Source organism: Eurosta solidaginis, chromosome 5, assembly GCF_040869045.1.
Source record: "Eurosta solidaginis isolate ZX-2024a chromosome 5, ASM4086904v1, whole genome shotgun sequence".
Classification (NCBI taxonomy): domain Eukaryota; kingdom Metazoa; phylum Arthropoda; class Insecta; order Diptera; family Tephritidae; genus Eurosta; species Eurosta solidaginis.
In genome coordinates this window covers 164,281,099-164,307,558 of record NC_090323.1, presented here as the reverse complement: position 1 = coordinate 164,307,558, position 26,460 = coordinate 164,281,099, and the positions used below count along the sequence as shown (strand labels likewise).

Genomic DNA, 26,460 nt, shown 5'->3' with positions numbered 1-26,460 from the left:
TTGACTTCAATTAGTACTAAAATGACATCCTTGCGTTCGGAAGGCTATCGAAAAATGGTTTTCTGAGAAACTTCATTCTGCTTCAGCAGTGTGCTAAATAGTCGCACCGTAGGTCCTCTGCCATTTTCTCCTCTTTTGCAGGACTTACTTAAACTGCCATAGGTGGCATTGAGTTTCGCCTTTGGAACTGTTTAATATCGATTAACGTTGCATAATGGCCTCCCACTCGTGGGAACTTCACACGAATACAGGCTTTTACACCGATTATTAACCTTGTTGAGCTAGTGTTATAATATGTGAACTTGATGAGTCCCAGGGTGCCTGCTCTCCTGAGACAACAAGATTAAATCCGCGCCATGCCAACCCTTGTCCCACACCGTGTTCCTTATCTTACAGTACCCTGGCACTCAAATCAGGAAAACTATATTTCGACTCATCAAATCTTAAGCCTATCCCCTATATTGACTAAACCAGCTTGCCGTTAACCTTTGCTAACTCTAGATCCCGAAGAGCTACCTAGCTACCGTTGGAGCTGGCTGTCCTGAAAGCTGTACTATTTTTATCCAGGAATGTTGTATATGTCTCCTACGTGCCGAAAACTTGAGATCAAAACACAATCGCCAAGTGCGATAGACGCATAGTTATAGTCATCTATCATTATACTCAGCTGAGCGGAGCATAACGGTACCCCGTAACGGCATAAACTAATCGAGATAGGTATAGACTTCTATATATCAAAATGATCTGGGCGAAGAAAGAAATTCATTTAGTCATGTCCATCCGTCCGTAAACACGATAATTTGAGTAAATTTCTTAATGAAATTTGGTATGTACGTTCCTGGGCACTCATCTCAGATCGCTATTTAAAATGAACGAAATCGGAATATAACCACGGCCACTTTTTCGATATCGAAAATTTCGAAAAACCGAAAAAGTGCGATAATTCATTACCAAAGACGGATAAGGCGATGAAACTTGGTAGGTGGGTTGACCTTATGACGCAGAATAGAAAATTAGTAAAATTTTGGACAAGCGGCATGGCACCGCCCACTTTTAAAAGAAGGTAATTTAAAACCTTCATTACTTGTTTTTGTTTAAATTCAGCCAGATCGCCTTGCAGCTTAAGCGCCAAATAAGGCGATAACGAAGTTCTCTGCGCTGAATAGTTGTACAGTGAAATATCCTGAGGTTTCCAATAATATCATACATATAACTTCTCTCTTATCTTCACTTTAAGTGCTAATTTCAGAAGCCTTTATCTGTTTAACTGTTAAAGTTATTTTAAAAGTCTTTCTAATAAAGTGCACAGTCTTCGTATATCTATAAATACTTATTTGAAAAATTTTAATTAAAGAAACCGTTAGACTTAATACCGTAATGCCAAAAATACTTTAAAACAACAATTACAAAAACAAACGTATAAAAATAATATCTTAAATACTTGTATACAAGCGCTTTTATTAAGCATACCAAATAAGGTATGCTGATTTAACAAAGCGATTACGAATAATTATTTCCAACTGTGTACGCAAGAAAGGACAACAATGAGAATTTGATGAACAAAACAAACGGAGTAGCTATAGGCAACATTCTGTAGGAGCTGCAGTCAATTTATTTACAACGTGGCAATCAAGCATGATTACAACAATAGTAAGGATTAAATTACAATAAAATACACTAGTACGCACATAAATACACTATTTTCATATATCCTGTAGGCAGGGCCGTAGGGAGAAAATCTGGGCCCGGGACTAAACAATTTACGGGCCCCTATAAAAAATCCACTTACACATTTGATTAACTTGAATTAATGACGTCTCATTCATGAATCATTATTGATGGATTACATCAAAACAAATTTTACCACATCAACTAAATGATTTTTGGACTAAGAGCTGACGTAGAAATAAAATTCTTTTTTAACAGCCACATATTGTTTCAAATAATCTTCTCTAGTTATTTGGTAACCTTTTAATACATTTCTGATAAATTTAATGATGATTATAAATTTAGTTATTCAATATAGAAAGTTTGGATATCCAAGAGTGGCTTTTCTGGCTTTTTTCGCTGCAAAATTTTTTATAATAATATCAAAATTTAACTGTCTTTCCAAATCGGGTTTAACACAAAACGTGGCAAGTTCAGCACCTCGCTCTTAAAATGAACACGATCTATGAATTTTGATTCTTTAAAGGACGCTAAGGGAACGTTCTGCACTAGCTACAGTAACAGGTATAGTGCAAAAGATAGGTAAAGCAACACAAATGCTGGGGAAAATCGTATACAGATTTTGAACATATGTAGATGAAATTTCGCAATTCCAATGTTGTCAGACCTTCATCAAAATTTGCTTCGTGTTTCAAGTGAATTATTTCACATTATAAGCTTTGAGAAATGTCCGACTTGTATTTTTCAACAAATTTTGCTACGCTCGTCCGAACCGTAGTTTCATCCATGTCTTAAAATTGCCACAAAAAGGAAAACGTCTCACTCAAATTTCTCATAGCTGCAAATCGTTCAGTAATGCCAGTGATTACCGAATCAACGATCACCAGGAATGTATTGGTTTTAAAATCACACTCTGAATCATCCGTAATCATCTCGTTTAAATTATCTTCAGAACGTCTTTTGGGTTTTCTCTTTCGAATGCCCGGAAACTTTCGCGAGATGTTCAATTGAATAGCAACTGTTTTGCATTCGTTTAAAATTGTTTCCCATTGCTTCCTGATCAACTTGAAACCAGCTAATAAGGCATCTAGATGTCGGACCTCAACATCTATGTTGGTGTCTCTAGCTTGGAGGACCACGTTTCTTTCATTAACGGTAGTCAGTATTTAGAACCAAATTGAGTACAGCAAGATACATTCGAACTTGTTGATGTACTTGAGAATGCCGGTAACATCGCCGTATGCTTGCGCAGTCAAACTTGGCTTTTGGCTGGATGTCCCATCGTTGTGTAGTGCTGCTGAAAATAGCAAAGCATTTTTGTACAACTCCGAAGAAAGTAGTTGCAGCCGTACAATATTCTGCAGCATCAACATCACATAAATTGAGGCTGTGGGTTGCACAAGGCGAGTAATCAGCATTCGAGTTTTTGTCGACAATGGGACGTAGTGCTCCGTTGTAAGCTCCTTTCATATTGGCGCCGTTATCGTACCCTTTAATCAAGTATGGCAAATTAGATCAGCGATTTTCTGGCCAGTTTTTTGGTTACAATTCACGGAAGCCAAAAACCGTTCTTACATCTTAAAATTTGTTGCTTTCGAATTGAAATGAACGTGATTAGCATCAGGCATAGTATCAAGGATAATAGCAAAATACTTGGCTTTCTTGCCTTGATCTAATATAGCTTCCCTCACGTGCTTTGCACAAATTTCTATAAACTCGTTCTGAATGTCTGGGCAAAGATAGTGAACTTGTAAACGTTTGTGCTGCTGTTGTGAAATCCTAACTTTCTCCAAATGATCTCTATGTGTGGGATCATAATGGCTTATGAGATCTTAGATGCCCAAAAAATGTCCATCGTTTCGTTCACCAAGATATATGCCTTCGCCTTGAAAGCTAGATCTCTTTCACCCCAAAATTAAAATGTCCAAAATTCTATATAAAATTTCTTTCCAATTTTGAGTTTCAATTGTAGCCTCCTTTTGAATTAGATTTTGTAAAGATCGCCATTGTATATAACATTTAATGTGATTTTGAGTATTTTCGTGTGATGGCAGTTTATCGTATAGTTTCTTCCATACCTGGAATTTCCAATATCCGCCAGTACAACAAATTTTAGATCGATTTAAAGTTAGGGTGCTTAACAGACGACATGGTAGGCAATAAAAAGCATTGCTGCTGGCACTCAACACTAACCAGTCACACTCCACCTTCTCTCCATTTGGCAAGATTCTGTTTAACAACGAGGTAGGAAATACCTGGTCATGACGACACGTGGAAAAATAACAGGACACTTTTGAAGACCTGGACGAATTATTTCGTTGAAGACTGCAAAAACCTATTATTCACGATACCGATGTCGAAGTCGTTTAAATAATCTGGACTTTGATACAGAGTTGGTGGTATTGTTGGAAGGCTTTTTGAAGATGAACCTTCATCAGTGTCACCACGAAACATTACGATTTCGGATTCATGTAAACATACATTTTTGTTTGATGTTTTTATTGTCTCCTCAGGCCCAGGCAAAAAATCATTATCAACATTCGTTGCTTTTGAAATCCGGCTTAAAATTTGCACACGGAACAACTACAGACTGTCCTGAATTAGAAAAAAATGATTTGTACCTCTAAATCGCGGCCCCCCTGAGAAACACATTTTTGTTTGATGTTTTTATTGTCTCCTCAGGCCCAGGCAAAAAATCATTATCAGTATTCGTTGTTTTTGAAATTCGGCTTAAAATCTGCACATGGAACATCTAAAAAATTAAAAAAAAATGTCTTAGTAATAACACCACTCATGCTCACTTTAACCGTCTTGTTCATGAATAATTTTTCTTCTTAGTTCGCATGGCTGGGCACACGGGTACCACAAGACAGTTCATACGTGAGAACTGCTAGTGGTACCTGGGTATCCCAGCCATGAGAACTAGTAATAAAAAACTAATTTTAGTAATAAAAAATTTATTTATTAAAAAACCATCTTTTTGAAAGTATATTTGAAAAATTTTTCTCCCTTTTTGTAGAAAACTTATTTCCATAGGATGCCACAAAATTTTAACTTGTGTCTATTTGAAGATTTCGTAAAAACGATAGAACTACGAGTGGTACCTGGGTATCCCAGCCATGAGAAATAATAATAAAAAACTAATTTATTAAAAAATCATCTTTATGAAATTATATTTGAAAAAAATTGTCTTTCCTTGAAAACTTATTCGCACAAAATTTTAACTCGCTTCTATTTGTAGATTATTTAAAAATGGCTTTTGAATATGCAAAAGGGACCCGGGTACCCATCTATGCACAGGACGGTTAAACGTAAATATTCTTCTATAAAACAGCTCTAACTTGTTATATAACTCTATACTAATATTTCGTTGATAAGCAGTAAACTAGGTCTTTTTTCTGCCATTGCCATACAATACAAGCTAGAGCTGTTTAATAGAAGAATATTTACGTTTAAAGTGAGCACTAGTTTATTAAACTTAGTTTTTAGTTACAGAGTGGTGTTGTCATTTACCTACAGGGTATATGAAAATGGTGTATTTATATGCAAATAGAATAGAAACCTTTACTTGTTATGAGAGAAAAATATCAAAATTATGTATCTCTTCAACGCCTGTATTCGAGAAGGCGTCTTTCCCCGCTCATAGAAACATCAAAGACTGGTCCTTTTGCTGAAATCTGGTAAAATGCCTTCCCAGCCATTCTCATATAGGCCACTTTGTATTTTGGATTCGAAACGAAAGCGTCTTGAACGTGTTATTAGTGAGCATCTTATAAGCGACCCTTGAAAGCTGCTGTGGCTTGTCTAGTAAGTTCAGATTATAAAAATTTAAGATCCACCATAGCTGCAATACAAAATCTTGTAAAAATAGCCCCTTAAGCCATAATTGGAGGTCGAAAAAGAAGTATGCTCTGTGCACTGATTATTGGTAGTGTTTTAGCGCCAAAGTACTCCTCTTTGATACGAACGTCCTCGAATCTGATGTATGATGGTGTGCTACAAATCAACTTTTCCGGAGGCACGCAAATTATCAACGATATTGCCGTGGTAGCAGTGGCCACAAAACTATATCAGCTGTAAACATTATGCAACGACGACCTAATTTTTTTTTTATCTCAGAAAACCTTCGTAATACAGCTGTCAAGGGAAATTGCCGATTTGTATTACATTTAATTGTAACATGTGAAGATGCCAAGGTCAAGGACAACAAGTCAAGGACAATAGCTAGGTGGCAGGAACGGTAGGTAGAATCGAGGAAATGGCGCCGGATCTTCCTATTAGTCGGAATATAGAGGAATAGTATGAGCGGAAGCACCGCCAACTAAACTAAAATGAGTAGTAAAAAAAGCGTAGGTTAGAGGATCCTTTATGTCCACACTGTTCCACCGAATTGGAAAACGCAGGACACGTAATAGTTCATTTCCCTCGTTTTCTCAGCGAAAGACTCTCTATACACAGAGTTTTTGTAGAGGAACCCTCCATTAGGAATTAAGTTCACCTAATGAGCAGACCTATAAATTGTTGGACTGCTGAGAGCAAAATGGGCTTTCTAACTATGTCGTGATTGATGTTATATCTAACGGTGGTTTCACGGGGTGTGGACACATAAACAGGATTAGCCTGACCTCATTGGGTCACTTGGGGACAGGTTGTTTAGTAAAGAAGCGAAATGCATAAAGAAGTCCTAGTAACTATAGCTATCATAAGCTAAAGAGTTTTTATTAATTATAAATTTTCCTGCAAGGTATGCATCAGCAGTGCCTTTTTATTTAGATATATAGAAGTTATTTCTTTGTTCGAAAGTAGCCCGAAAGTGATTTACGGTTTTCATTCGAAATTTAAATTAACGTAATGGTCGCTTTCAGCATGCAGTGGGTGTTAAGCATAGGTCGGCAACAAGGCTAATAATGGTATGTATTTATGTACATACTTGTCTGGCAAGAAACCCAACAACAATCAAGAGTGTTGTTCATCAGCATGTCGACTGTCAATCGACGTGTTAACTGATGCCATAGGCGTTCCACAGTGACAGTAGCCAAGAGAATAGTGCGTGGGCGGCTGGATGGCGACTGGAATTAGGTGGGTGGCGTCGGAACTGTGTTGTCAAACAATACTCATCCATAGACTGTGTGGAAATATTTATTTGTTTGTATGTATGTTTTTCGCTGTGTAGTTTATTTTAAAATTTATGCTAGGTTGAAATTTGTGGTTGACTTATATTAAGGTAATTAAGAAACAGAAGAACTGATGTGTACGCATGTAATTAAATAATAGGTTGATCGTTTGTATAGGGAAACAAATTTTAGACCCAGAAAAGAGACATTACTTTAAATACAGTGTCAGATGTTTTCAATTTGCTCTGGTTTTCGAGATATTTGTAACTGTATAAACACGTTTTACTGCTGTATTCACTGCGACTTTCGTCACGAAAAGAAGTAAGTAAAACAATATACAAAATCTGAAAATATAACTATTTCCCTCTAAAACCTGTGTTTAGTTTTTCGAAGACTCATTTCGCATTTAGATGGTGTTGTTTTAAATGTAGTAGGTTTTCGATATTTTTCTATATAAAATTTTTTCACAAATTTCAAGTTTAATGTTATGGTCGTTACCCTCTTAATAACTCTATATAACTAGGTTCGGCAAACTATGCATATTTGACATAAAACTGTATATAACTAATAAAACAAAACATTCAAAATAAAAGAAAATGTATCCACTACTGCATCTGCTACACAACGCCCAGTCCAATATAAGAAAGTCTGCCTGAAAGTATGCTACACGTATTGGTTTTGTTCGCAGCTTTCAAGGACGTAGCGTACAAAAATATTTATGTATAAGTTTTCATAGCGAAATAGCGAATAGAATCCGGCCGAAAAACGTGATTTTCGGAACTTTATAAAACAATATCGTGAAAACAAGAACCAAAATATAAAATCTGAATCAGTACTCTGACTAAGCGAACCAAAGCCCTTTCGAAAAGTATGAGCTCGTTTCTAAGTGTTGTTTTCGCTTATTAAAGTTCTGGACATCTGCAGAGAAAGTGATAAATCAACTCCCCTTCTTCCTTATCCTGATAGCTTCTGCAGAGGGAGGTTGTTGGTATACGCTACCGTCGGAGCATCGGTGCAATAGCGCAATAACCTGTAACGACAATCGTTTATATTCTCACTGCATATCAATTTAACTTGGATGGAAGCTAGTTTAATATGGCCATAATGACATTGAGACCTCACAACCAATCCGGTTGGTCCGCAGCAAGTACGTTCCTCTAATCTCCTATTACTAGATTTTACTCAGGATATAACCCAGCGATGGCCATAGAGAGCTGTCCGCCTCGTTTATGTCCATTTCAGAGCCTTTCCTGAACATCTCATCCTTTCATAGCGTGACTAATGAGCCGAACGTATACAGTTTTTCTACTTTCACTATCGATTTCCATAAACATAGTTATGAAATGGAAACGGTTTTAAACAAACTGAGTCTACCACCCTAATATCCAAGAATTTATGTTTTATGCTAACGTATGTAAATGAAATTTATAAAATAAGTTGCTTTGAACCGAGTGTCATTTCTACATAGAACTAAATAACGAGAACATGATGCGCCCGCTAAAATTGTTGCTGATGTTGATTGATATTTTTTGCTACACAGCTGTGGCGACAATAATAAAACCAGACTAAATGCTTTTGAGTTAAGGTAAATGCTTGTATTGCATACCCATACAATAAGGTTAGTATTCGTAAACATTTTTCCGAAAGCCTTAATTCAACAAAGCCGTAAAAAATGTAATTATAAGCTTGCCTAGGCGCATGACAATAACTTGGTTCAATGAAAATAACAATTATTAAATAAAAAATAAATATTATATTAAAAATAAAATAACGTTTATCGCCAAAGTTTTTACCGGAAATTTTTGGGTCGGACAGGGTATACATATGAAAGTTTTTTTAGTAGGTCATGAAAAAAACCTTAAAAATCAAAGTCGAAAAAAGTCAAAAAAATTAAATCTCGCAGGCTCGAAAATTATTTTTTTGGGTATGCGTAGTGGAACTTTTTTTCCTGCGCCCAAATCCTATCGCCAAATCGATGGCGGGATATCGGTTAACTTTCGTCCGTACAAATCAACCCACCCTAGTGTATGTACCGCCCAGCGGGTTATGGAGCTTAAAATATATTGCACAGATCTCTAGCAATAATTTGGCTTTAACAGATTGAAAAAATATCAATTTGTCGACGAGTTATAGCCAAAAAACCACACAAACAATATGCTGAAAATCGGCATTTGACTGCAAAGTTCGAAGTTCGAATTCAAACTAACATAAACAAACGCCGCGATACGGGTCTTCTAATTTAGCCTCTATTTTCACCCCTCACTCTCAATTACTTAACTTTTGCTAACCTGAGTTTGTTCCACATTGTTATCGGCAGAACAAAGTTTACCAGGTACTCTTGTACCAATATAAAGATTTGCTTCGTGGAATAATTTAATTTTTAGTGACTTTTGATTTAGAATCAGCGGCTGAAAATTTCTCACCCACAAAATTTCAATTATATCTGATTATTTTCTATAAGAAGCCACTATTATGTTTCGCCTTTTTTTAATTAATTTTAAGTTTATTATACATTGTGGCAGAGCATTGTCTTCAGATGGCCAAATGAAACCGTGCTAATCCTGTTAATTTTTTTTTCATAATTATTTATTTATTTTTTATTTTTTTTTGGCGAGTCTTTGATGGGCAGTTGTTTGTCAAATGACGGGATCTGAAACTGCTAAACTACAGGGGAAATATCATCAGCTAAGTGTTTAAATAAATTAATAGAAAAGAAGCATAAATATAGGGCATAACGTATTAAGAGAGGTAAGAACAGTATTTTTTATAGAAAATGACGTCCGACCTATCAAAGAGAATAATTATCTTGTCGCGAACACCGGAAAGGTGCGTAAAATCGAAATTTGTTATACATTGTTTCCTTTTCAACTAGCAAGAGCTGAATGAGCTTCAATCAATTAGTGTAAGGTTGCACATTATATAAAAAGTCACATTCAAAATTCCTTAAGGTAAATATTAAAAACTGTTTTTGTATTGATTCTAGCCTGTCTGTACGAGCTTGGAAACGCGGATTTCAGGTAACTAAGCCATATTCTAATATCGGTCTAACCGACGTTGTGAAGAGGGTTCTCATAACGTAAGTGTAGCTAAACTATTTTCGCGCTGGAAATTTTCTCAACAAGCAAAGTAAACGAAAATTAAGGATTTAAAAAGTATACAGAAATCGAGATTAAGCTTACAAAACGCTGATTTTTTGTTTACAAAACGTTTGAAAGAAAACGTAAAATAATTGAAATATAACGTTGGTTAGAAGCTTAAAAATATACGCTTACATAACATTTTATAAGAAAGCAATACATTTGAATTTTATATATAAAACTTAACAATTATCAAACAATCGGTCTCAACGCTTAATAAAAATTATTAAAGAAAATTAAAATTGATTAAATATTGAAAACGTTTATACTTCGCTTATTGTGTAAACTTACTTAAAGTTATTTAAAAAAACATTTACAGAAATACCTGTTGGATTTTTATTTCTATGCATGTAATGCGTTGTCAGGATTTAATCACAAGAGGTTTGCTCGGCTGACAAATTTTTTGACAATTGCAGCCATTTTGCTCCCAAATCGAAATGGCATCCTTTAACTGTGTTGTTTCATTGCGATTTTTTTTTTTAATATTAGTAGTAGAAATAAGAAGCAATCAGTTTACAAATACCCGATAAGTACTGAGCAGCATAATTGCTTATAACAATTTTTTTAAATTTTATGATGAATTTATTAACTATGCCATGATGTATTAATGTGGCTCAACATAGGTAATTTTATGAAAAGTACGGACAACAAGGAATCGTGCAATTTCGTAAACCTATGAACATACGAAACTTAAACCAATTTAAAGTTCATCGCTCAACGTCAGAAGCTGGACTAGTAAATCGATTCACGTAAAAATATCACTAGTAAATAATGCAGATGACATAACAAAATGTACTCATTAAGCATGTCAACTTATTCATTCTGTATATTCGGAAAATTCCTATCCATTTAAGAATTTGTCGAATCGTTTTATATTTAGGTAGTATCAAACGAACGTGTTCCGAATATTCTAAATTAACAGTTTACACGGAACACTTCCATGAACACTTAAACGAAAAGAGCTTTCGAAAATTTCAGAATAAAAAGCTAAACACTCCCTGTGTATCAGGATCGCACAAAAGTTTAACTCTTCTGTCAAGGCCAAGGCCGGAATATTAAGGTCTAAGATAATAAACCATTTTCTTTTATTTTTTTGTCAGTTCATTGCGGCTGCTGAGTAGAGCATCACCCCATGTCGGCTGCCAGTTCGAAATCGTCCTATTTCAAAATATTTTTATAAAAATTTTCCATTTTAAGAATTGTCGCAAAAACGCCCTATATCACAATTAAGTTGAAGAATGCCTTATCTCAGAATGCTTTTCATTGATTCCCTCTTATATCAAAATGCATTGAACTTATGCTCAGATAGAGAGTTTTTGAAACAAATTTTGAGATGGTTTATTATTGAATAAAATTCTGACGTACGACAATCTTCAATCAAATTCTGAAAGAATGGCCAAACTAACTTAGGTATATCAATTCGCGAAATATTTAGTATGAAATGAATTATTTCCCTCAAACCCTGTTGGCATTTACAAATTTATTATCACTACTAATATACTACTAAAGGCACTTTTCTACTACAATTTTTCCTTATTTCGTAAAACAACCCGTCCAGATTTTTAAATTTGGCAGTGTCACAGCTCTGTCATCATTGGAGAACAAACCTCTAGTAATTGAATCATGTTGTAGCCTGAGGAGCGAGTAAATAATATATTAGAAAAGAAACCATAATTTAAGGTCGACTTACTTGTTGCTTATTGTGCTGGAGATGTTGCGCGTCACACTGTCAGCTGTTCAGACATACATTTCTTATTTCAATTTATTTTGCATTTTCTTTTGTTTTTCTTTTGTCTTGGCTTACTTTTTAAATTCGTTATTTGAATTCGCTAGTAATTTCACTTTTATTTATTTATTTATTTATATTACGGTTTTTTATTTTACTCTTTGTAAACAGTTAATGTATTTTTAAACAACACAGCTGTCAATCGACATTTTTCAAAGTGTAAATACCACAAAAATTCAAATTGATTTTTACAATTTTTATTTGCTACTTGATTAGGTTCAATATACACAGCTGCTGTAGTGCGTTTTGTTTACTTTTACACAATAAAGCAATTTAGCAATTTACATATGTATTAGAATTATTTACAACAAAAAAATATTCACTTCGTAATAGAATTTGCATTTCGAGAGTATTTATGTAAGTATGTTGTAGGTTTGCTGGTAAAATTAAGCTGTATATTTAATGATTCTTCCCATGCTCTATTGAAATTGTCAATTTCCTGCAGCATATATGTACATTAGGCCATCTCGATTTGTGGGGAGGCTAAAAAATCGCCCAATACTCGGTGAAAATCATATTCTAGGGATCAAAATAAGAAACTTTGCCGAAGGAACCATACCTCTAAAACGAATTCTGGTGTCCCCCAATTTGGGTCGAACTTTTGGGTAGGGGCAAATTTTGAAAAATCCCACTTTGACCCATTTAGAGTGATCCAATCGAGTCCAAATGTATGACCGACCCCCACTAACTTTGGAGGCCCGATCCACCGATTCCAGTGGAACACCCCCTGGAACCCCCCTGGGGGTTCACCATACAAACATTTCAAAAAATCGCCGGTTTTGCACTTTACATGAAAAAATCAGCGAAATGCCTATGTTTTTTCTTTTTGTTGTTTATTTTTGTCTTTAGAAATTTATTTAGTCAGAACATATGTAAATGAAAAAATGAATTTAACTTAGTAATAGAAAGAAAAAATTATTAGAAATTAGCGTTTTTACAACCCCCTTTTAAAAGCAAGGCATCACTGTGATGCATTTGCATGTCGTAAACATAGTTGCGTGGGTTTTTTATTCAACCGTTTTAAAAAATGAAGGTATCACTGTGACACAATTGCAGATCGTAAAATTGCTTGTGTTGTTTTTTTTAAGCCACCACAAGACACAGCAGGTAGAATTGAAATTACCATTTCATTCTTATTACCTCGTGTCGTAGACCATATATAACGCAACAGTTTTTGTGAATGCATTAAGTCGTTGTGAAGAACTCAAAGTGTGAAGTGCTAATTTCAGATAAAAAAATATTTCAAAAAAAATAATAAGTGAAGTGACCATTCCAAATCAAAAAGTTTACAATGAATCCACCATCCTCAACACCGCAAGATGAAGCAACTACATCAACAACTATCTAAAACCCAATGAGTCATATACCAAAGCATGATGTTACGGGTTTTGGTGTGTCTACTGATTTAACTGATCTTAATTTACCAACCCATCTGGATATCTTGAGATATTATTTTTACTTAAGCGAACGTGCTAAAACAGAACAAAAAAAATTTTCCCATAAATCATTCACTATTCAAGTACAAGATAAGTTGATTGGAATTTGGGAAAAACTTGGTATGGAAATAATGCTGAAAAAAGTGTATTTAATAAATTGAATAAATTACTTGACAAGTATCAAGAGCAAATCAAGAGAAGAAACAACACCCAACAATTTACAGAATATGTAAAATCTCTGGAAACAATTTTATACATTGGAACATGTAAATGCGGTTTGAAGGCAGCTCCATGTGCATGCGGCTGGGTTCCCGAACGCCTCAAAGAGTTCATGCACGATCAACATAATCAGAGAAGACTAACAATGGATTCATTTATGATGGAAACTGAAGAGCAAGGAGCAACGTCCATGTCATCAATGCCAACCTACCAAGATCCCGATGATTCAACATACGCACCGCCACCGGTTCAAAAAGATATGGATAGAAGCACAAGTTCACAATACACAGAGAGATACGATTGTTTTAACTTTGCCTTGGTATGTGACAGATTTGGTGTGCCTGACAGAGTAGCATAAGCATTGGGAACCGCTCTTTTGCAAGATTTTAAAATTAAAGATAAGCATGGGAAACCTCTCATCATGGATAAATCGAAAGTTTGCAGAGAAAAAGAGAAATGCAAACAAGAAGTGCTTCGCAAACGGTTAGATGATACCAATTTGTTAACGTTTTCATTCGATGGCAGAAAAGATGATACTTTATCGATAGATAAAATTGATGAGAAGTATCATACTAGGATGGTAAAAGAACCTCATCTTGTTATTTTGAGAGAACCCAATTATGAATTGATTGGTTACGTTAGACTGGAACATGAAACCGCTGAATACAAAACAACCAAATTAAATGGTTTTTTCAACGATAAAAATATATCGCTGAATGCATTAATTGGAATATGCACTGAGGGAGAGCCAACAAACACTGGCCTACACGGTGGAATTATACGACGATTCGAATTGCTGTTAAAAAGACCATTGCATTGGTTCGTTTGCCTTCTATACTTCAACGAACTTCCGTTTCGGCATTTGTTTGAAGCTTTGGATAAATCAACCAGCACTGGACCAAGATCGGCAACCGGAAAACTGAGCCGTCAAATCGAAACTTGTGAAACTCTTCCGGTAAGTTATTGCTATCACTCATTTATTATAATTTCAACCATTTTTAATTATTTTATTATTATATATTTTCAGGTGGTGGACGACTTCCAGAAAATTGAGTTGCAAAATATGCCCCCTGCTCCAGAAAAAATTTAATTTTCCACCGATTCGACGTACTTATATGACATGGCCCATGCAATTTCTAGCGGCGTGGTTCCGGTGGATCTGGCTAACATCAAACCTGGGAAAATTATAAAATAAATATTATTATAAATAAATAAATAAAAATAAAGAAAAAACATAGCCATTTAGCTGATTTTTTCATGTAAAGTGCAAAACCGGCGATCCCCGGGGGGTTCCAGGGGGGTGCCACTGGCATCGGTGGGTTGGGACTCCAAAGTTAGTGGGAGTCGGTCATACATTTGGACTCGATTGGAGCACTCTAAATGGGTCAAAAGTTCGACCCAAATTGGGGACACCAGAATTCGTTTTAGAGGTATGGTTCCTTCGGCATAGTTTCTTATTTTGATCCCTAGAATACGATTTTCACAGAGCAATGAGCGATTTTTAAATCGACCCGCCCTAATGTGCATAGCTATGTTGTCTAGAAATAAAATAAAAAATTGATATTGAATATATTTCGAAATAATCCCATGCTTTAGGCGTTTTGTTTAATTATTTTGTTGCTAATGCAGCAATCAATTTGGAATAAAGCTTTTAGTTGCAATAAAATCAAATGAAAAAAGAGAAAAATAATAAATAAATAATTTTAACAAAATAATACAAATGAAAAATATGCCACAGTGCATCGTAAGAAATTTAGCTACTAAAATTATACAACATTTATTAATAAGAATATTAGTACAGCAAGATTATAGATCTTTTATAGTACAACGAAGCACGAAAATATAAAGAGTAGTATAAAATAATACCCTGTGTACAAGTACAGCTGGGTATAATTAAATAATTACAAAATACTGGTAAGCATGGAAGCAGAGATAGAGGGCGGCGCCCTGGAAGGACCAGGTGGAAATCGATTTAAACTCCTCCCAATTGACGCCGGTTGGCAGAGAAAAGAAGCGACTGGCGCGCCTTGTTGGACGGTCATAACCGTTTACACGGATAAGCGCCAATTAAGTAAGTAAGTAAATAAGTAAGTATACATACAAAATTGAAATTAAGTATATATGTAGGTAAAGATCAGTTTGCGTCCTAAACGGATCGACCGATCACAACCAAATTTGCACAACCCACTAGAAACCTTCCACGGATGGCCATAAGCTAAAAATAATTTCGATATATAAAAGGGGCGTGGCACCTCGCATACAAATGGAATCTTTGATTTTGCATAACTCTTAAGGTATTCAACATTGAAATTCAGTAAGGAGTTATATGAGGTCATTCCCTCAATCAATCGTACCAACTCATGTCTCAGCCATGGCCAATTGTAGGTAGCCTGCTCCAGGGTAGCTCATTGAAAAAATCTTTTTATTTATACTCCAAACTAGCAGACCCGGCAGACGTTGTTCTGCCCTAAATTTGGCTTATCTGCGTACATTTTAATAAGCTCTTTCCATCTAACTCTGCCCCCCCCCCCTCTCACTTTTACCTAATCCTCTCATTCACTCCTCCCTCCGTCTTTTTCGCTTCCTCTATCTCCATATTCGTCTCATTCTATCACTTTCTCAGTTTCCTTCTCTCTTTTCTCTTCTCTCAAGTTCTTCTCATTCTTCTTCATCCCTTATTTCATGTCCCAGAGAGTGGTATATATTTTGTTCCAGTCCCAGTCTCAATCCCACTCCGAGTCTCAGTCCCAGTCCTAGTTCTAATCTCCGTTCCATTCCGTCTCTGGTCTACTTCCCGGAAAAGAGGATCGTAAATACTAATATAGGCAAATTTATATACCAATTGCGGGTATTATTAATTCATGTCTTTATTTCGGCTTCGCATGCATATTTATCAGTTTTCCAGGTTGTTGCGACTAAATCGAATATCACAATGAAAATTATTTAGAGCTCTCAGCAACAGCTTTCATTTGATATCCATATTACCCACATATTCTAGGGGTATCCGGGTACACGTTTTGGCCTATATCTCGAGACCCTAGTCACCCAGCGGTATAATATATTAATCTGTAGTAAAGCACTCATCAACAGTTTTCCTTTGATATCCATATTGTATAAACACTGTCTAGGCATGCACGGGCCCACGTTTTGGCCTATATCTCGAGATCTTAGTCACGCAGGGGTACGAAAATTACACTCTACTAAAGCAATCATCAACAGCTTTCATTTGTTATCCATATTCTATAAACACATTCTAGGGTATAGGGGTCCACGTTCCCGCCTATATCTCGAGACCCTGTACGTTGATCGCAACCAAACCTATGTAATAACCACCGCGTGAGGTATACGCAACTTGTGTGAAAGTTTAAACAAAATCGACGGACGCATTCCTCAAACACCGGCGACCAACTAACACACATTTTAACCTTTCTTTTTATATATATATAGGTTTTTATTTTTCACACTTCACTATAATATTAAAACGAAATAATGATATTCGTTGCTTTTCAAGTTCGGCTTAAAAATTTCACATGGAACAACTAAACTCTCCTGAATTAAAAAAAAAATGTCTTAGTACCTCTAAATCGCAGGCCCCCTCAGAAACCCCGTGCAGGGGTAACCCTTCGATATCCCAAAAGTCAAGATTTTCATCGAGATACATGGTCGAAATTTTGCAGTCCATACACCTAGCGTGCGTTATGGTTAAAGGACACATCCATTTTATGAGCAGAGTGCGAATCTAGCTTGTTGTACATGAATTTAGCGTATGTCAAATAACATAGAATTAGTTAAACAGCCTGTTTGTGCCTTATGTTACACGGAGTAAACATCGCCGATATTATTATATATTATACATATACCTTATCTATGCTAAGTTAACGTGATCAACACATGTCAAACTTGAGTTCATTACAAAGTCCAGGTTTGTAATTTTATTCACTAGTGTAATTTGCGCGGTACCTATGTATTTGAATTTGTTTCCGAGTCAGATGTTATAAGGAGTATAGCTAAGATAAAGTCGAATGCTGCCGGTGTAGATGGAATCCCAACAAGTCTCATAAGGATGGTTCTACCATACATCATCCGAGCTGTATCTCCCATTTTAAATCACTGCATCACCATCTGAAGGACTTTTATTATAAAATGAATAACAGTTTGGGTACCAGTTCAAAAATCTTCATCTGAGCCATTTACTATATGAAAGCTATACGTGCAAGGTGGTAGGGGAGTGACATTAGGTCAACAGCCATAAAGCCTGCTGACTCTATGGCCATATAAAATGGACACAAATTTAAATTTGGAATGGATATAATGTATTTAGTATTGACACTATTCACTCAAAAAAAAAAAAAAAACACAAAATCTAGAATGAGGAAAATATTTCTTAAACTTCTTTTTAATTGAGCAAGACTTATGTTATATGATTAAAAATTTATTTTTTGTATAAATTTTGCATTTGAATGAAAATTATTATTTTTTTAAATTTTTTGAATCAAGAGCAATTGAGCTTTTCAAGGCAAAAATACCTGCGGAGTGTTGGCAAACCACTACCGAGGGCGACCGTGATTTGCAAAACTAGTTTCTTAAAAAAATATATATATTTTATAAATTACTGATATTGCTTTGCCCGGAACTTTAACACAGGTACTGCGGTGTGTATGTGTCTGGCAATGTGTTGAAATAAAAAGGATTCAGGTATTCAGCGGGACTTTTATTCTGTAGTTAAAAAATAAAAATCCGGATTAAAATTTTGTTTTACAAAATTCTTTTCTGAAGGACTTTTATTATAATAACAAATAACAGTTTGGATCCTAGCGCAAAACTCTTCATCTGAGCTGTATGCTACATGATAGCTATATGTTGAAGGTGTTTCGGGAGGAAGGGTGACATTAGGTCAACGGCCATAAAGTCTACTGACCCTATGACCATATGAAATGGACACAACTTTAAATTAAGTATGGTTATAATGTAAATAATACTGGCACTATGCACTCAAAACAAAAAGATTTTAAATGAGAAAAACATTTCTTAATAAATTAGTTTTTAGATGAGGAAGTCTTACGCTTTATGATTAAAAATTTCTGTTCTTGCATAAATTTTGCATTTGAAGGAACATTTTTTTTTCAGTTTTTTGAATCAAGAATAATTGATTAAACATTTTTCATAATTTTTACATATACGACTAAGATTGGGGAATAAGACTGCAAATTTCACAGTAACATAATTTAATTTTTGAATATTTTTGTACAATTTTCTCCATTTTTATGAAATTTATCCCTTCAACCAAGAAAAAAAGTTTTTATTTTTAAGAAAATTACTTGTTCAGATTAAGGGAGGGACTAAAAAAGGAAAAGACCGAGCTTTTTTCCAATTTTCGTTATGTTCCTTTTAATTTTTCCTACAATTTTACATGACGGGACCTTAAAGTTTTATGCCGACTCCGAGAGACATTTACAAGGCAGATAAATGTCCACTCAAAAGCTTTCCATTGCAAAAATATATTCGTAGTGTTTGTGTGCTGATGTTGCTTTGCTCGGAACTTTAACCCAGGTACTTGGGTGTGTATGGGTCTGGCAATGAGACTGTTAACCGTTAAAATAAAAAAAAAATGAAAGGTGCGATAACCTCCGAAGAGATTTTAGGCCGAGCTTCTCTTCCAATTTGCGTCTTGCTCCTTTTAATTTTCCGAACGGCATATGCAAGGCAGATGAGTTTTCACTGAGAGCTTTTCATGGCTGAAATACTTACATTCGGAGTGGTTGCCAAACACTGCCGAGGGGCGACCCGATTAGAAAATTTTCTACTAATTATTTCTAAAATTTTGATGTTGCTTTGCCCGGGTGCGAACCTCCTGTTCGGTGTGGTATGCAGAGCACGCTACCATCACACCACGGCGGCCGCCACTTTAATTAGACAATATACGAGTATCAGCCTTCATAAAATGGTGAAAGTAAACTCTATGACTTTGCTCATTTTTTGTTAAAACCACTGCTACTCAAACTTTATGGTATACCACAATCGTAATTCATTTGGAAGTATGCGATGACGAAATTTTAATTTTTATAAAGTACCGAAGGTCTGAAAGCCACGAGTTTTAAGACTAAAATCGTCGATAAAAACATACCATAATGCTATAAACCTTTTCTTATCATATGAAATTGTTTGTAAAGCAGCAGTAAACAAATTGAGAGAATATGTAGAACTCAATTCATTCAGTTTACTAAAAACCAAAATAATATTTGATATATTTTAAATTTCAGCTGTCGAGAGGGCATCAATATTTTTTATATTGGTTGTAAACGCAATGAGAAAAGCTATAAACGCTGCGTTCACTTGCAGCTCCGAAAAGTAGGCAAATTAAAATAAAAAAATCAAAGGAAGATCATATACCTGAATTATTCTGAAATCGTTATTGAATCTACTGCGCTTTCGAGATCACTACCATTTGAAAAGCAAATCATATATTAATTTTAACATGGATTCATATTTTTTGGAATCATTATGCCCGCCTAAAAGTATCTATTTTTATTCACAATTATGCATTTTCGTAAAGTAAGTCCTAACTGTGACAATGTCCCGTTTTTAATACTTCTATTTCAAGTTTGCATTGCAGTCCACCGCAAATATTTTTAATTTTGGAAAATTAAAGACTTGAAAAAATAATAAAAAAAAAACCTAAAAAACTATATCTCAGGGCTAAATAAAATATTTTGGACTTATTAAAATATTTTGCTTAAGGAAACAATTTTTTCGTTAAAGTGATCAAATCACAATTTTTAAAAAAATTTCGAGGCCAAACTTCACAATCAGAGATATTGTCAATGCAGCCCTTTACACTTCGTGTTATTCAAAAACTTAAATTAATTAGAGAATCTGAATAAAAATCCTTAATTTTTGACCAACATTTCATAATTTATACTCAGTGAAATTTATCAATAAAATTAAAAAATCTAACGACGTTCCGCGAAAGAAAAGAAATGTCAATTGGATGATTGCAACTGATTTGCTGTGCGAAAATTTCATATAAAATTATAGACACGGAACGACTAATATAGTTTGCATAATTTTAGGCGCAGCATTTTGCAAATAAATCCTTATTACGAAGCAAAATAAAAAAAAGTCTGAATAATATAAACCAGGGAGGACCCAAAGTGTTTTTCCTTTAATGATAAATTTCTTTAGTTCCGGACTTTTATTTCTTGAGGACATAATAAAAGTTCAGCCTTATAATTACGAAAACGATCATCCAGTTTCATTCAGAATCCTACTTTTTTTTACAGAAAACAATGTATCAAATTTTAAAGCAAAATCTCAATTGGATCAAGCTTTATGGCGAAAAAAAGTTGGAAGTTTTCTATCGAAAAATACAAGTCTAGTACTATGAGTGTTGATTTTAAATTTTCTATGACAAATTTCTGTTAAAAGTACAAAAATTTTCACATGACCATAAAGGTTTCAAATATAGACATTTAGAATAATCTATTGATAAAAATCCTATCATTATTTTATTTACGGAGTTTCTTGAAATAGGTAAGAAAAAACAACGTATGCATTGTTCGTCATAAAAATCCTAGGAGTATCCAGGGGATAAACTTTCACCTAAGACTTTTTTCTACCCGGACTTTCTTTCCTAAAAAAAAATATTTTAAAATAGGTCTCTGATATAAACTGTTGCCTCTTAAGTAAGTAAAAAAATGAAATACAATTATTTTTTGGAAGTGGCTATCCATCTGGAAAAAAATGAAAAAAAATTAGTAAAATTCAGCAAAAAAATAAATAACAAAAAAACCAAAAAAATTTCCTAAAATAATTTAATTAAATTTTTCCCACGAATAGGGAGGGCAAAATCAATTCAAAGTTGTGCCAGTCGCTTAATTTCTTGCCATATGTATATGTGGCGTAGCCTCTAAACATTTTTGAATATGAGCGCTCAACATTTTGTTTAAGGCATAACGCCTAAAAGCATGCTTCAATTATCTAGAAATGAGTATTTTTGTGTATATACACGAAAATCCCGGTGTCAGCCAATTATTGTAGAAATTTATTATGATAAATAAGACAGGAAAATGAAAAGAAGATAGCAAAGCAAATAGCAAAAAGAAATCAAGTCATCGTAAGCAACTACTGTGGCATTTGAGCATATTTTCGATATGGTAAGCAGCTGTTGTAGTGAAATTTGAAATGAGTAAATAATACAGATAAGCAGAAAAAAGATTGTTAAATTTTTCAAGGCAGTTGAACAGTGTTTGAAAACAAACTTAAAAAAATAAAAAATAAAATAATAAAAATTAATTGGGCAATACAAATATTTGAAGTCCGTTTTATGTATTCATATAAGTATGTATATTTCATAATACATTAGATAAAATCCGCTTCGGTGCATTACTTTTTATTTTATTGTTTTTTGATTTTGTTGATGTTTGTCGCATTTTCTTCTTTATTTTTTGATCGCAACACTTTTCACTTTCACTCAACAGTCAAAACTTGTTGCATTGCTGCTAAATTCGTTACACGTACACTCACGCAATCCATGCACGAAATATTCCGTGTATATGTATCTATGTTCATGTGTATATGTGTTTTTAAATTTCTTTTAAATAAATAAGCTTGCAGTTGTTTTTTCTCTTGTCTGCATTTATATAGCTTTTCTTTGTACTTTGACACAATTTTTGCACAAATATAATTTAATTTTTTGCTAATATGTATATAACACACCTACATATAAATACAATACGTAGCACACACTAAAACTGGGTAACTGTTTAGTACAAAAAATCGTCGAACGTTAAAAACGAGAGGAGCAACACGTTGCTAACACACTGACCGCCCAACGAAGACTAAGCTCAAACGACAACAACTGTCACTACTAAAGACTATCTACACGCGCTTCTCACAACATCAGCAAAAGAGCTATGGGCGGCCGAACGCACGAGTCCGATGAGGGTGGTATGTGACTTCAACACTAAGAGTTTGCTCAAAACAAGGCATTTGTATGCCTTCGTATTTAAATGCATGTACTTGAAAAAGAAGCAGAAGAAGCAACAGCAACGAGTTCACAAAGTCACCAACTCCAATTGAAACATCAACAACACTAAATATGAGAACTATCTTCAACAATGCAGCAATGAATTACGTACTGCTGCTCATCGTTCATATCACTCGCTTAATTCGCTCTGTTTACGAAACGTCATCAGCATCATAATTTTACTCATTCTCATGTATGTATGTGTATATATCCACTATGTACGTTGACTTTCTCTCATATCCGTTTCATTATCAAATCGTTTCATTTAGTTTCGTTTCTAATGCATTTCATTTATACATTTTTACCCATAATATTTGTTTTGATTTTCATAGCACACATTTTTATTCGTTAAAATTACAACAAAATCTCACGTGAAGCATTGTGTCCGGGTCATATACGAGCATGTGTTCGTTTTTGTGCCGCAAAAAGCCAATGCCCTGGTGAGTGTTCGTCTTTTGTAGAGTCGCTTTCTTACGCTCGCATGTCCTGTTTACATTTATGATACGTGTGCATATCTATATTTATATGTGTGTATGTATAAAATGTAGACTTCAATGCGTATAAGTTTTGTATTTCATAGGATATTAGTATATGACGAAAATAAGGTATTAGTCAAAGTTATGTAGAATGGAACAAACTGAACGAAAATTTTAATTAAAAGTTTGCACAAAAATTTTAAGGAAATTAATTAGGGTATACCGCAATTCGATGCAAGTATGTATGTATGTATTTTACAAATTAAAGATACTAAAAACGGAAAAAATACTGATAAAAAATTTATAAAGAAATGTTTAAGAATTAAGGACGAGTTATACTTTAGCTTTATTTTTCCAAATTATAAATGTGTTTGATTTCAAGTTCTTGCAGATTGTTTTGAAAAATACCAATATTATTCGTATAAGGAAAATTCTTCCGTCCGGTTTGAGGTTTTAACCTGATAAAAAATTATTGTGTGTGTGTTATTGCAGACATCAAAATCACATTCCAAAGCGACCCCGTAAGCGGAACTTAATACGATTTATCTAGGAATCATTTTACACAGTTAGTTTTCGTGCAAGCTCAACGCGGAAGAGAGAGCGCAGAAGCATTTGACGGCACTTGTTGCTTGTAAAATAGTGCTGAGCTGTACGAAGGATTTTTCCCCATCCAACTCTCATCAGATATTTTCAGTTGTTGTTAAGCTCATCCTATACTACGTAGTCTTTCTTTGGTGGACGGGCACTCAAAAAAAAACGTACTTCAAAAAATTTTACGGGCTATGTATGCTATCAATGCTTAGCATAATGGGTGCCCTGAAAATAACCCTGAAGACTGCACTGTGTGCAATTCTGCACGTTCCTAGTGTTAAGCTGGTATCCAAGTGCATAGCGAAATACACAGCTTGAGCGCAGATCATAAAATCAAAGTAATATATCGTCATAAAATATTGGACGGATAGACTAATTAATTCCCTACCTTCGCTTCGATGGATCTCTTAGAACCACGATAGAGGTGGAAGGTTGCCGAAAAGGCACTTAAATGGCAGACGAGGCGATACACGTGTATACCGATGGTTTCAAAGTAATGTAGGGAGAAGGGTCTGCGGTGTGCTGCGTAGATCTCTAGATAACAAAACCTGCAAGCTGCCAGAGGAGACACGATTCGCTCTAAGCCTGAAATGTAGACATGCCAATCAGATTGCGCTAGATTAAAAGAAAACAAAGTCTGAAAAACATCGACAAAGGAGAAAAGTCGTGGCACGAAACGCGGGCCACAAAGTGTCGAAATTTATGTGTAGGTCCTAGGAAGCTTCTTGTATTTTCCAATATGACGGAGTTTTTTTACAACGTAGGTCAAGGTTTCTGAGAGCGGCTTCCAGTTTTGATAACAATATGACTTATTTAATCTATGTAATTACGGACCAGCCAGTTCAACCTTAACTAACCTAACATCATCATCAAAAATTGGCGCTTAACCGACTAGGCAATTTCGGTCGTAACAAGCCACTCCAGCTGTCCCTATTGCGATAAGTGACGTATATCTGGAGCACCCTGGGAGATCAAGTCTTCCTCCACCTGCTTTTCCCCAATTCAGTAGATGTCTTCCCCTTTTTTTGCTCCCAAAGTGTGATGCCGACTGAAATACTTTCTTGACCGCAGAGTCTACGTCCAATCGTATAACATGAACTAAACAGCGAAGCCTTTACATTTTTATTCACTGCGCTATCGTCATATCTGTGTAAAGCTTATGCAGCCCATCATTATATCTCGTTCGAAACTCGCTATCGGCATCGCGGACAGGACTATTAATTTTACGGAGAACTTTTCTCTCGAACACAAAGAGCCATCTCACCATATCCCGACACCGTCCATAATTCCGAGTCATATATAAGGACGGGTATGATGGGCGACCTGTAGACTATGATTTTTGTTCGTGGAGATAAAACTTTAATTTTAAGTTGCCTACTTAGTTCAAAGTGGCTTTTGTTGGGAAGAGTTATTCTCCGTTTGATTTCGGGGCTTGCATTGTTCTGCTGTTAATGTTGGTTCACAAATAGATGAAGTCCTCCACAGTATCGAATTTATATCCGTCAACAGTGCCGTGGCTGTCAATCCGCGAATTTGCTGCTTCTTTCTTGGATGACTGCAAGCACTTCGTCGTATTTGAGTACTTGAGATTTACAAAATTTTAAATATGGTGGTAACCCTCTTAATGTATGCTCTGTGCTAAGACCTGGGTTAATGGGTTTAGAGTTTAGAAAACTACGTACATGCAAAGTTGTAACTAAATCGGATAAGTAGATTTTTAAATATAATACAGCATTGCATTATGGCTAGGTGGCAACAACACTTCAAAATATTTTGATTAACATCACACCTGTTCAATTACTATTATCATTAATAATCATTATTGTCATTTAATCCGTTTTTGAGATATTTACGAATAACGGTTTTTTCCAAACAAAAAAAATTGGGTCCACTTAATCATATATATCTGAAGAGCGAATTGAAGAATTCCAAAACGGTTTGAAGCTTTTAAAAGGTAATGAAATTTGCTATAAACTATTCATACAATACTTTTTGCTAGGCCCTGCAGACTCAAAGATAACGAACAATCATTACGGATTTTTTCCATTTTTTTTTTTTTTTTTTTTTGTAAAAATATAAAAAATGTGTTCTTTGCGAGGAAGGATCTCAAAAACTTTTTATTTTTTGCAGATTTGTTTTTTTTTCTCAAACCTCTGTTTTATTACAAAAAAATTAAGCTTTCATTCAACAAAATCTATGGACTAATACAAAAGTCATAAGCATTCAAGTAAATATTCCCATTTAATACTTAAGTACCCTACTGGTACATATATGTTTTGTATTAGTCCATCGATTTTGTTGAATGGAAGCTTATTTTTTTGCAATAAAACAGAGCTTGAAGAGAGAAAAAATGAACCTGCAAAAAAATAAAAAACTTTTCGAGATCCTTCCTCGCAAAGTACAAATTTTTTTATATTTTTACAATCCGTTTTACACATCCGTAATTATTGTTCGTTATCTTTGAATCTGCTGGGTCTAGCCAAAAGTGTTGTATGCACAGTTTATAGCAAATTTTATTACCTTTTAAAAACTTGAAATTGCTCAATTCACTCTTGAGATATATATCATTAAGTGGACCCAATTTTTTTTTTTGGAAAAAACCGTTACTCGTAAATATCTCAAAAATGTTATCATAGAATTAAAAATAGCCTTGATTTTCAAAATCAGGGGGTGATTTTACATAGGAATTTCATAATGGCATCTCTGGCTCAGAGGAAAAAAATTGGAATTTGTGATCCAGTGTTATCAGATAAATAAAATTAATAAAAATAATCATTTGTATTAATTGTGTAGTTGTTATAAAAATATAATTATAAAAAAATAGTGAATTTGTAAAAAAAAAAATCAAGATTAATTCAAATAGACAAATAATTATATTAGTCGTGCAATTAAAAATAACTTATAAACTAATTTTTGTGTAAAATTAATTAATTATTAAATATTTTAAAAGTCATACATTATGGCAAATAATCATCACACAATTGCACGAAGACTACTCAATACACCGC

At 34.6% G+C, this 26,460-nt stretch overlaps 1 protein-coding gene across 7 annotated transcripts in view; it reads right to left on the bottom strand.

The window, feature by feature from the left end:
* Positions 1 to 22,189, bottom strand: part of Con (Connectin) — a 293,371-nt gene extending 271,182 nt beyond the window's left edge. Inside the window, exons 1-2 of one of the 7 annotated variants that reach the window (XM_067756734.1) lie at positions 22,076 to 22,189; positions 11,610 to 11,804 (exon numbers count right to left, since the gene is read on the bottom strand). The gene's annotated coding sequence lies outside the window, so the exon portion shown is untranslated. Of the gene's footprint in view, positions 1 to 11,609; positions 12,083 to 21,717 lie in introns of all 7 variants that reach the window. The other 6 variants (XM_067756731.1, XM_067756727.1, XM_067756729.1 and 3 more) reach the window with 6 other exon arrangements.
* Positions 22,190 to 26,460: the final 4,271 nt, after the last annotated feature.